The 13,910-nt window shown below is 34.1% G+C and overlaps 1 long non-coding RNA gene across 4 annotated transcripts; it reads right to left on the reverse strand.

Annotated features, from left to right (window-relative positions):
* Positions 1-24: 24 nt before the first annotated feature.
* Positions 25-13,452, reverse strand: LOC141576612 (uncharacterized). 4 transcript variants are annotated; one of them, XR_012505026.1, is made up of 6 exons: positions 13,115-13,278; positions 11,014-11,063; positions 9,624-9,710; positions 9,316-9,373; positions 4,875-4,917; positions 1,992-4,763 (listed from the first exon to the last, which is right to left on the reverse strand). It is a non-coding gene; the product is annotated as an uncharacterized LOC141576612 (long non-coding RNA). The 4 variants fall into 4 exon arrangements; XR_012505025.1 differs by having other exon boundaries at positions 4,875-9,373; positions 13,115-13,452; XR_012505024.1 differs by having other exon boundaries at positions 1,992-4,917; positions 13,115-13,273.
* Positions 13,453-13,910: the final 458 nt, after the last annotated feature.

Raw genomic sequence — 13,910 nt, forward strand, 5'->3', positions numbered from 1 at the left:
GTATGCACATTAATTTTCACACATTTGTGAAATTTCCTATTTTCCTCTGTCATTAACTTTTGGTTTTATACCATTATTGTCAGATATGATACTTGATATGATTTCAATCTTCTTACATTTGCTGAGCCTTGTTTTGTGACTTAACATATGACGTACCTAGAGAATGTTTCTTGTGTGCTTGAGAAGAACTTGCATTCTGTTGCTACTGGGTGGAATATTGTGCATATGTCTGTTAGGTCTATTTCTTTAAAGATGTAGCTCAAGTAAATATTTCTTTATTTATTTTCTGTCTTTAAAAACATAGACTGAGAGTGAAGGGATGGAAAAAGATACTTCAAACAAATAGGGAAAAAAGGGGTGAGCTACACCTAAAACAGTCAAAAAGACATTAATCTAGCAAAGGTCAAAAGAGGCAAAGAAGGTCATTATGTAATGACAGAGGAGTCAATCCATCCAAAAAATGTAACGATTATAAATATTTATGCATCCAACATCAGAGCAACTACATATATGTATAGCAAAAACAAGCTAAATGGCAGAATAAACTACAGTATGATAACAGTTGAGAACTTTAACACCCCACTCTCCACAAGTGATAGATCATCCAGACAATAGTTCAATATAGGATCAGTTGACATGAACAACACTAAAGATCAAATGGTCCTAACAGTCATATATAAAATATTCTGTCTAACAAAAGCTGAATATACATTCTTCTCAAGTGTACACATTTTTTTTTCTAGACAAGACCACATATTAGGTCATATATCAAATTTCAACAAATTCAAGACTGAAATTATATCAAATGTCTTCTCTGATCATAGTATAAAACTAGAAATCAGTAGGAGGAGGAAAACTGGAAAGCTCATGAACATATAGAAATTGATCAACACCCTCCTAACCAAAGAATAAATTTAAGAGGAAATAACAAAGTGTCTTGAGACAGACTAAAATGGAAACAAAGCATACCAAAGCCCATGAGATATAGCAAAACCAATTCCGACACAGTGATTTATTACAATAAATGCCTAACTTAAGAAATAAGAAAGAGCTCAAATAAACAATCTTACTTTTCTCCTCAAGGACCTGGAAAAAGACCAAACTGAGCCAAAGTTAGCAGAAGGAAGAACATAATAAAGATTACGGCAGAAGTCAATGTGATAGACAAAAAAACAGTAAAATTTAGCAATATTAAGAGCTAGTTTATTAAATAAATAAACAAAATTTTGAACTTTTAGCTACACTACACAAAGAAAAGGAGAGAGGACCAAAATCAACAAAATTATAAATAAGAGAGAAGACATTGCAACTCTACCACAGAAATAAGAAGGATAATAAATGACTATGAACTACATGCAGATAAACTAGACAACCTAGATAAATGGAAAAAAAAAATTCTCAGAAACATACCTACCAAGAGGGAATTAGGAAGAAATAGAAAATCTAAACGAACCATTTAACACTGTGGAGAATAAATCTGTAATCAAATCTCTTCAAATGAAGAAAAGCTCAAGATCAGACGGTTTCACTGGTAAATTTTACCAAATATGTAATGAATTAATGCCAATCCTCAAGTCTTTTAAAAAATAGATGAAGAAGGAAAATTCCCAAATTCATTTTACAAGGCTAGCATTGCTTTCAAACTGCCAGAGAAGAAAATTTAGATCAATAACCCAGATGAATGTAGATTTTAAAATTCTGAATACATACTAGCAAATCAAATAAATGTGATGCCATCGCATTAATAGAACAAAAGAAAAAATATAATGATCAATCGATACAGGAAAACACTGAACAACCTAGGTATAAAATGAATGTAACTCAAGGCCACGGTTCAAAACATACTCAGTAGTGGAAGTCTGAAACTTTCCCCTACTGTCAGGAACAAGGCAAAGGAGCCCACCCCCACCACTCACTCAGCACAGTAATTGGAGTCCTAGCCAGAGCAGTCAGGTAAGGAGGAGACAGGAAAGTCATCAAAACTGGAAAATAAGAAGTACAAATATCTCTAGTTTAAGATAACATGATTATATCTATAGGAAGTCCTAAAAACTTCACCAAAATCCCATTAGAACTAAGCAGCATAATCAGTAAATTTGCAGAATAAAAATTTTAAATGCAAAAATCAGTCATATCTCTATACACTGAAAATTATCTGAAAAAGAAATAAAACAATTCTATTTATAACAGCATCAAAAACAATAAAATAATGACTAAATTCATCCAAGGAGATAATATATCACTCTAAGAAATAAACTAAAACATACAGACAAATGTAAAGTTATCCCTTGCCTATGGATTGGAAGAATTAATATTGTTAAAATGTCCATACTACCCAAAGCCATCTGTTGATTTAATTCCTATCAAAATCCAGTGGCATTTTTTAAAGTAGGAAAAAAAATACAAAAATTTATAAGGAACCACAAAAGACCTTGTACATACAATGTTGGAGATATTGCACTCTATATCAAACTATAATATAAAGCTATAATAATCTAAATAGCATGGTACTGCCATAAAAACAATGGAATAGAACTGAGAGTCAAGATAAAATCCCATGCATGTAAAGTCAACCAGTATTTGACAAGGTGGTCAGGAAGACTCAGTGGAGCAAAGACAGTCTTGTTAATAACTGGGCTTGGAAAATTTTATATTCACATGCCAAAGAATAAAATTATACCTCTATCTAACACCACTCTGGAAATTAAGTATAAAGGAAAGAAAGGCAAATATAAGACTGGAAGTCATAAAATTCCTAGAAGAAAACAGTAAAAGTCTTTTTAACACAGGTCTTAAAAATTATTTTTGATGATACTTTAAGCATAAACAATTAAAAAAAAAACAAATGAAACTACATCAAACTAAAAATCTCCTACACATTGAGACAATCAACAAAATGAAAAGACAGCCTATATCATGGGGAAAAAAAATCTAAAAATCTTATAACTAATAAGGAGTTGATATCCAAAATACATATCATACAACTCAAAAGCATCAAAACAAATAACCCACTTAAAAGCTGTGCAAAAGACCTGGAAATACATTTTTTCCAAAGAAAATACATGAATTTCCAACAAATACATGAAAATGTGCTCAACATCACAAAACATTAGGGAAATTAAAATCAAACACGCAAGGAGATTTCAACTCAGGATTATTAGGATGAATTTATCAAAAAGACAAGAGGCTTACTATTAAACGCTAGCAAAGATATGGAGAAAAGGGAACATTTGTGTACTTTTGATTGGCTGATGAGTTGGTTTGGCCTCTATGAAAAACACTAGAGAGGTTCCCCAACATTTAACAAGACTACCATATGACCCAGAATTTCCACATTTGGGAAATGTATCTAAAATAATTGAAAACATTATGTTGAAGAGATATCTGCACCCATGTTCACAGCAACATTATTTATAACAGCCAAGAGATGATAACGACCTATCAACAAATGCTTGCATATAAAAGTTGTGCTATATTTAGACAATGGAGTATTATTCAGCAATATAAAGAAGGAAATTCTGCCATTGGTGACAATATGGATGGACGTTGAGGGCATCATGCTAAGTAAGAGAAGTCAGGCAGAGCAAGACAAATACTGTATGACCTGATTTATATGTGAAAAAAATAAACAAAAATTAAAATATCACATTTTTGGTTACCAAAGGTGGGCAGTGGGAAGAGGGAGAATTTGGTGTAGGAAGTCCAAACGTACCAACATCCAGTTATGGGATAAACAAGTATTGAAATGTTATGTACAACGTGAATACAGTTAACAGTGCTCTATGGTATATTTGAAAGCTGTTAAGCAAGTAGACCTCAAGTGTTCTCATAACAGGAAAATATATTTTGTTTCCCTTGTTTTTTGCATCTACATTTAGATGATGTATGTTAACTAATCTTATGTGATAATCATTTCACAATATATCAAAGTCAAATCATTATAATATGCATTTGAATCTTAAACAGCACCATATTATATCTCAATAAAACAGGGGGTGGGTAATTTAAAACAGTTTTACAATAATTTTCTTGAAATTAAAAGAAAATCTTGAAACAAAAGAAAATGGAAACACAACTTACTAAAACTTATAAAATACCATGAAAAGAATTATGAGTTTATTACAACAAATTAGTATGACAAGAAAAAAGAATTGCAAATAAACAACATTACTTCTCAAGGGAGTAGCGCAAAAAAAAAAAATCCCACTAAGTTCACAAGTAGCAAAGAAATGAAATAACAAATGTGAGAGAAGAAATAAATAAACAAAGACTATAAATATTAGAAAACATCAATGCTAGAGGTTGTTTTTGAAATGGTAAAATTGACAAACTGAGCTATACTAACAAAGGGTAAAACAATATGCAAATGAATCAGAAATGAGAGGCAATATTATAACTGATACAACAGAAATACAACAGGTTATAATAGGTGACTATCAACAAATAAACACAAATAACTCGGATATCCTGGAAATAATAAACTCTAGAAATATAAAAACTACCAAAACTGACTAATAAACAAAACAGAAAATCTGAACAAACCAATGATGAATGAAAAGATTGTATCAGTAATAAAAAAAAAAAAAAAAAAAAAAACATAAGAAGAGGCTAAGACCAGACAGTTTCATTGGGATATTCAACCAAACATTTAAATAGAATTAATACAGTCATCTCAAACTTTTTAAAAACATGAAGAGGAGGCATATTTACAAACTCATTTGATGAGTCCAACATTACCCTGATATCAAAGCTAGATAAGAACACTACAAGGGGGAAAAAAAAACCGGCAAGTATTACTGATAAATATAGATGCAAAATTTCTCAATGAAATATAAGCAAATCAAATTCAATGGTATATTGAAAAGATCACATACCATGTCAAGTGGAATTTATCCCTAAATCCAAGGACAATTCAACCTATGTAAATCAAACATGTGATGCATCACATTAATGAATGAAATATAAAAATCGTATGGTAATCTCAATTGATGGAGAAAAACATGTGAAAAAATTAAACAACCTTTCATAAAAAAACAAACAAATAATAAAAAACCTCAACAAATTGCTATACAAAGTAAGTAAGTAAACATAATAAATGTCATACTGGACAAATTCACAGCAAACATCATACTCAATGGTGAAGTGTTTTCTGACAAAAATATAAAGAAAATGTGCACTCACCATTCCTTTACCACATAATACTGGAAGTCCTGGCCAGAGCAATTAGGCAAGATAAATACATAAAAGTAATCAAAATTGAAAAGGATGAAGCAAAACTATTTGTTTGCATTTAATATGATCTTATATGTAGAAAATCCTAATGATTCCATCAAAAACCTATTACAAATAATAGACAAATTCAGTCAAGTTGCAAGATACAAATATCAACATGTGAAGAGCAGTGTGTTTCTATATACCAACAATAAACAATTTGAAAAATAAGTTTCAAAAGCATTCATATTTAAAATGTCATCAAAAAAATTAGGAATAAATTAAACCAAGTAGGTAAAATATCCTTACAGTGAAAATGACAAAACACTGATTTAAAAAAAAAAAAAACTGAAAAAAAGATAAATGGAAAAAATTTTCATGGTTATGAATTGGAAGTATTAAAACTGTAAAAATGTCTGTGTCACCCAAAGCTGTCTATAGATTCAATGCAATCCCTATCAAAATTCAAATGACTTTTACACAGAAATACAGAAAACAAGCCTAAAACTTGTATGGAACCACAAAACACCCCTAATAGCCATATCAACCTGGTCAAATAATTAATCTAGAGATATCACAATTCCTAATTTCAAACTTTATTACAAAACTATAGTAATCAAAAATGATAGGTAACAGTAAAAAATGGAGACCAAGTCCAATGAAACAATCAAGTGCTCAGAAACAAACCCACTTATATAGTGTCAACAAGTACTTCACACGGGAACCAAGAAAATGTAAAGGGAAAACTATAGACTCTTCAATAAATTGTGCCGGAGGAAAACTGGATAATGGCCTACAGATGAATACAATTGGACCCCTTTCTTGCAGCACTCACAGAAATTAACTCAAAATGGACTGAAGGCTTAAATGTAAGACCAAAAACTAAAACTACTTGAAGAAAATGTAAACAAAAAGCTCCTTGCTGTGGTTTTGGCAAGTATTTTTTGGATATGACACCAAAGGTTCAAGTAACAAAAGCAAAAACAAACAAGTGGAACTACAGCAAATTTAAAAAACAACAACAACAAAAAAAACCAAACCAAACAAAACAAAACAAAAAAGCCCCCAAAAAAACCTCCATAGCAAAACAAATAATCAGCAAACTAAAAAGCAACTACAGAATAAAATAACATACAGGCAATTTTTTTTCCATTTTTTAATCAAAAAACTTTTTTTTAAAATATATAAGTAAGTCATAAAATAATAGTAATAAAATAAAAAATTAAAAATTAAAAATAGGCTAAAGGACTTGAGTAGATTTTTTTTCAAAAAGACATATAGATGGCCAATAGGTACATGAATAAATGCTCAACATCACTAATCATCAGGGAAATGCAAATCAAAATCACAATGACACATCACGTCACACCTGTTAGAATGGCTATTATAAAAAAGAAAATGAAAATTTGCAAGAATATGAAGAAAAGGTAACACTTGTTTAATTTTTCAGTCAAAATATAAACTGGTACAGTCGAATGAATAAAAAAGAATTAAATTGGACCCCATCTTACACTACTCACAAAAATATCTCGCAATAAAATAGTCAAATTGTGACTTGAAATCATAAAACACCATAAAAAAAAAATCATAGAGTAAAATCCCCTTGACCTTGATCTTGTAAATAATGATTATTTAGATATGACTCCAAAGTACAGGCAACCAAAGCAAAAGCAAAAAGAAACAAGCAGGACTAAGTCAATGTAAAAACTTCTGCATAGAAAAGAATTTGAAAAACTTAAAAGACATCATATGGAATGGGAGAAACTATTAGCAAACCATCTTTTGATAAATGGTATTTATGAAGTATATAAATACCTCATACAACTTAGCAGCCAAAAAAATAAAATCTAATTAAAAATGAATAAAATATCTGAATAGACATTTTCCGTAAGAAAACGTACAAATGTCCAACATGAAAAGGTTGTCATTAATCATCAGGGAATTGCAAATCAAAACCACGAGACCTTATCACAACTGTTACAATGGCTACAGTCAAAAAAGACAAGTGAGTACAAGGATTGGAAGGGATGTGAAGAAAATCCTTGTGTGTTGTTGGTAAAAATGTAAATAACCACAGCCACTAGGAAAAGCAGTATGGAATTTCTGTCAAAAATTAAAAGTAGTAGCCAGGTGTCCAAGCACCATTTGTCAAAGAGACTATCCTTTGCCCACTGAACGTGTTTTACTTCCATCTCAAATGGTAGTTGACCTAGGATACAGGGGTTTACTACTGGGTCCTCTATACTGTTAATTTAAACCATGTGTGTATTTTAATACCAATATCATTGTTTCTCATACTGTAGCATTGTGATTTAGTTCTAAATCAGGAAGTGTGATGACTCCCAACTTGTTCTTTCCCAGGATTGCTCTGGTGTCTGGGTCTCTGGTAGTCACATAAAAAAATTTTAAGATTTATTTCTCTCCATGTGTAAAAAATGCTGTTGGAATATTGATAGAAATTGCACTGAAACTGTAAATGGCTTTGGGTATTATGGACATTTTAACCTTTATTCTTCTGTTCCATTAGCCATACTTCTGGCCCAGTGTATCTTTCCACTTGTTTTGTCTTCTTCAATTTTTTCCATAGAAGTCTTATAGTTTTCAAAGTACAAATTTTTCACTTCCATAGTTAAGTGTATTCTTAGGTATTTTATTGGTTTTAATGCTATTTTGAATGAGGAAACTCTAGCATCTTCAACAAATGTTGCTGGGAAGATTGGAAAACCACAAGCAGAAAAATGAAATTGGACACCTACTTTCCGCTACTCACAAATATAATTTAAAATGGATTAATGACTGAAATGTAAGACCTCATACTTTAAAACTCTTAGAGGAAAACATAGAGAAGAAGATACTTAACTCTGGTTTGGGTAATAATTTTGGGATATGACCCCAAAACACAAGCCAGAAAAGCAAATATCAACAGGTGGGACTACATCAAACTAAAAAGATCCTGCACAGCAAAAGACATAATCAGCAAAATATAAAGCCTAATATAGAGTAGGAGAGAATTTTTGCAAATCATATATTGGATGGAGGGTTAATATCAAAATATACGTGGACCTCATATAACACAATAGCAAAAAAAAAAAAAAAGAAAGAAAAAAAAGAGTAGAAAACCCAATATAAAAAATGGGCAGTGAATCTAAATTTATATTTTTCCAAAGAAGACACCCAAATACACAAAATGTACATGAAAAGATATTCAACATGACTAACAATTAGGGAAATGAAAATTGAAAGTGGAATGAGATATCCCCTCCCTCCTGTCAGAAGGGCCATCACCAAGAAGACAAGAGACAGTGCTGGCCAGGATGAGGATAAAAGAAAACCCCTGTACACTGTCGGTGGGGATGTAACCTGGTTCAACCACTATGGAAAAGCTATAGAGGTTACCCAAAAATTAAAAACAGAGCTACCATATGCTCCAGCAGTCCTCCTTCCTGGTGTGCATCTGAAGGAAGTGAAAACAGGGTATTGAAAAGATAGGTGCATTCGCATGTTTATTACAACATTATTCACAATAGCCAAGATATGGAAATGACCTGAGTGTCTAACAATGAAAGAATGGATAAAGAAGAAATGGCATTGACATACAATGGAATATTATTCTGCATTATGAAAGAAGGAATTTCTGCCATTTGTGATATTACAGATTGACCTTGAGGGTATTATGCTTGGTGAGATGAAATAAACAGAGAAAAGACAAACGTAAGATATCAGATATACAAAAACAAATGAACAAACAAAAAACAAGCAAGCAAACACTTAGAAACAAATTGTAAAATGGTGGTAACTAGGTGTCGGGGTGGAGGAAACGGGGAGATGTTAAAGGGTACAAATGTGCAACCAGAAGATAAATAAGTCATGCAGATCAAATGCACAGCACCGTGATTACAGACTGCAGTGCTGTACCAGTCTCCAAAGTTCCTAAGGTACTATCTTGTGAATATTCTTGCCACAAAAAATAAAGAAAATTATACTTGTGAGTCATGTGAGAGGTGTTAAATCTGTTTGTGATCACATTGCTGTATGTAAGTGGATCAAATCAACACACTGCAGACTGTGAAAAAAGAAAAAGTAGAGCTGCATGATTTCACTTACTCGTGTAATCTAAAAACAGCCGAATTCACACAAAGAACAGAGTGGTGGTTGTCAGGGCCTGGGAGTGGGGAAATGAGAAGATGCTCAAAGAGTACAAACGTCCATGTTTAAGATGACTAAGTTCTGGGAAATCTCATGAACAGCATGGTGACTACAGCTCACAATGCTGTATTATTTATCTGAAAGTTACTGAGAGCAGATCTCAAAAATTCTCACCACAAAAGGGAATTTTATGAGTTTATGGAAGTATCCTTATTGTGATAATCATTTCACAATATATATCTGTATCAATTCACCACATTACTTACTGGTAGGGCTGTGTCTGGGTCACTGTCTCTCAGGACTCAGAATTAAGTGAGTCTGTTTCACTTCATGGCTGAACATATTCAAATGGCCTGTTTATAAAATAAAAATAAAATGACTAATAATTCATTGTGACTGACTTCAAGAATTTTTTGTTGTTTTTAATTTTGTACCCATGCCTACATTTCACACTACTGGAACAAAATCAAATATACACCAAAACAAATAGCACATTACAATAATGATACCAGAGTCGTGAACATAAATATTCAATGTTTCTTCCTGATGTTTTCTAATCAGAAATGTTTTTTAAAATATTCAAACTCACCAGGTCCTAGCTGATAGCTATTGACAAAAGTCAAATAAGACAAAATGACAGACAACCCTGCAAGTGGTTTTAGATAATTCCATATTTTGTGCCAGAAATTAATTACCTCTTAGAAAATCACATAAAAATACTTGAAGCTCAAACCCTGGAACGTTTCTCAATTTCATCAAACTCACATGTTATTATCATATCTGTGTCCATTTAGGTGATGAGGTAGGTAAAGATAAAAAGTGATCTGTTCTTCTGTGTTTAGTACAATTAAAATAACTAAAAATGATTATAAAATGCTTCTAAGAAATTAGATAAGATCTAGAATACAGATGGAGATATGAAAATGCTTTTCCTTGCTCTGTACAAGAGTAGTAGCCCATCAGGTACAAATGTGTCAGATGACAAGGTATCTTCATGTTAAAAACAATGCCATCACTGCAAAGGAAAGCTTTACTGATTGTACTGAAATAAAAGAAAAAAATAGAATTGGAAAAAGATCACGTTGCCATAAAATTGCTCATGGTCACAAATAGTATAGAGAAGCAACTGTGGCAGATGTAAAAAGACGTAGAAGCCATCATTCCTCCACTGAATATGATTACACCAAATTGTGACTTAATCATTTACCAAATTGTGACTTAATCATTTCATAAACGTAATGGATAACATTTCTGCTTCTATAATTTAAAATATAATAACCTTTAAAATATTCTATGAGAGGTGTGGTAGTCAAATTTGTGTTCTAAGAAGTACTTTAGACACACCTAAGAATAACTAATGGTCAGAAAGATCAAATGCAATCAGCTACCACCCCATGCAAATTAATGGCATTCAGCAGATATTCATATATAAAATATGTATTAGTGTACAATATTTAAATAAAATCAAATATTGTATTAATATCTAATGTAAAATATCAGGAAATGTGCTGTGCCAAAATTGGAAGCGTCCTGGTGTAAACAGATTACAATTTTGTATTCAGTTTTCATAATGGGATAATACTGTGAACTGAGCAGAAATTGTAAAGAGATTTCTCCAAGAAAAATTCCTGACCACATCAAAAGTTGCACACTTACTATAAGGCCTTTCCCCATGTTTACTCTCAGTGTCAGAAAGTGACTTGGATCTAGAATAGGAGAATAAAAAAACTTTAACGAGACATAGGAAAGCACTCTCTGTTAAAGAAAATAAATCAAAAGAAAAAAATGAAAGGGAAATTAAGATTCTACAAATACAAATACCAATTTTTATGGGAAAGGGTTAAAATTGAAAAAAGATTATATTCTTATTTCACCTTTTGAACAAAGGTATAGAAATCTAAGCTAAATAACTTCATATTTTGCATTTATTAGGAGAAAATGTATTTGCAATGAAAAGCAGTCATTGTCCTGCCTTTTAAATATTCTGACGATTTAGCTTTGAATATATTTCATCTCAAATGGTCTTAAGCAGTATGTACAATGGTTGGTATTTTAAAAATCGCCACTGTATTTGAAACTTATAAAAGTAATTCACAATTTTTAAAATTATATTCTTGTAAGAATTTGGTAGTGGCCTAGGTATTATTTTTAACAAAACTGGTCACCCTGGAATGCTGCAAAAGGTTTTTCAATAAGCTTATACTTACATATATTTAATACTGTCACTGTATTAATATTACGGAAACAACAGGCCAGCCAAGAAATAAGCACCACTCGGAGGGTTGGAATACTCAGATTTATTACACTGGCAGGCTCAGAGGGGCTTCTGCTCTGAAGCTCTGAGCACCTCCAAAACTTGTGCATTAGGCTTTATAGAGTTAATTGCAAGCATGGGGCTATTAGCCAATAAGGTGTTAACAGCAAAAGCAGGGAATCAGTACACTGGAATTTATCTATTAGGAACAGAGCATGTTACTTTTGGGAGCCCATGATTGGGTTAACAAATTGTAACAGACCCCAGCCACTCATCTCCTTAAAGAAGAACAAATGTGCTTAGTTAACTGCCTTGCAAACAGGCACCTGTGCATCCGCATGCCAGTCTCCTGGCCGTAAAAAGCAGAGACAATGCCTTGCTTACATAGTTGAGGTTTTAGATAGAACTCTGCTCATTGCAAAGCAACAACCCAGGCCCTCAGCTATAAACACTGGGTGTGTCTGCTGTTAGATAGTCTTCTATGCCCAAAACAAGGAGCTGGCTGGGCTGGTGGCCTTTTCTAACATATCTATAAGGATATATCTTGTTCCCCTCTTCCCATGACTTCCCTAAAGATAAACAAAGCCTTTGCACTCACTTTGTAGTGATTTCTACAATCTCAATCCCACCCTGTCTTTCCTTAAATTCCTGTATTCCATCACACAACTGTTAGTGATTTTGCCTTTGATTGTACACAATAAATGTGGGAGCATTTGAGAGGCTCGTGGATTTGGCTCCCGACTCCCTCTCCCTCTCTTGACTTTTTCCACAGAGTCTTGAGTAATTCATTCAGTCTCAGTGGGACTTCTGCTGGCCAGAACCCAGTTACTGGCACTTGTTGAGCTAGGATTTATGAGTTAACTTGTTAGCCCAGTAAACCAACACTTATTAAACTTCAGATTTCTGAGTTAGCCCAGCAGTACTTAGATCAGTAAACTGACACTTATTACACTTAGATTTAAGAGTTAGCTTGTTAGTCCAGCCCGGCTTTTCCTTCTCATTATGAGAAAATCTCAATCGTGGCAATATTTTGACTTGAAAATGAGATAAGCTAAGAAGCACATTTTAAATATAAAATATTTTAAGTACAAAATAAATAATTGTATTCCTTTAAAGACAGGAAATTAAAAGCATAATAAACTCTGACTTTGACACACAAAATATAAAAGTTAATATAATGTGTTTTCATACACCTCTTTCCCTGTTTCAGTAATTTCTCAGCCCCTTTCACGTTACACCCGAGTCCCCGCCCGTGACCTGTGGTGTAAACACCTCCGACCACACGGGGAAAGGGGGACCCAGGCAGTGAGAATGAGGGGCGCGAACACCCCCGTGGCCCCGGTGGACGCGGACCCTCACCCCCTCCCAGCAGGTGAGGACAACAGTCGAAGCGGGTCCGCCAGCGCACCAGTCCCCTCCCTCCTGGACTGGAAACCCAACTCGGCCAGGTCCACACACACCCCGGTGTGAAGCTGGCTTAGCGTGCGGGGAAACCGGCATTACCTCAGACAGCGAGCGAGGAGGGTCCTCCTCCTGCAGGAACGAGGGCCACGCGGTCCCGAAGCCGCCATGGCGCCGCCCGCTCCGCCCTGAGGAAAAGGAGCGTCGCCCCCAGGGAAGACGCCGACCACGTCTGTCGCGGAATGCGCATGCGCCCCACCATCTAAGAAATGTTGGCTTCGCGCGCCCCCTGCTGGTCCTTGAGGGCAATGCTGGATGTTCAGAACTCACTGGAGAACACATGACCCGTCCCAGCCATGATGCTAAATCACTGGAAATCTTAGTGCCCTGGTCTCTTTGTTAATGTCACTGGTGATGCTCTGATCCAGCCATGTCTGCTCTCTTGCCTGGATCATGCCTCGCTCCTTGGAACCACGCCTGGATCAGATGCAGAAGAGTCTCAAATCCCATATTTAGAGATGATCAGGGTTGGTCTGGAATCCAAACCCAAATCTCTCAACACCCTGGGGTCCTCTGAGGAGTGTGGTTTTCTCAGAACCGTCTGTTCCATGTCAGAAGCAGACCAAGCCTCAGGTAGCTTAGAAGGAATGTCATGCAGCCCATGCTTTGGACAGTTCTCAGTTCTGACCTGCATAATCTTGAGACCCTTTTGTAATTTCTAACACTCTGTTTTCTCATACCTGTATTGATGTTTATTTATGGCTAGCTGAAATATTGCTCTTATAATGCAGAGGTGCTATTGTTCTTCAGATAACAGAATATTTTGAAGGGATCAATTATTTATCACTCCCCATAATTAAATATACTTTTAAAGCTAGAAATTTTTCAGGAGGGCAAT

This window comes from Camelus bactrianus, unplaced genomic scaffold, assembly GCF_048773025.1.
Source record: "Camelus bactrianus isolate YW-2024 breed Bactrian camel unplaced genomic scaffold, ASM4877302v1 HiC_scaffold_144, whole genome shotgun sequence".
In the NCBI taxonomy this organism is placed as follows: Eukaryota; Metazoa; Chordata; class Mammalia; order Artiodactyla; family Camelidae; genus Camelus; species Camelus bactrianus.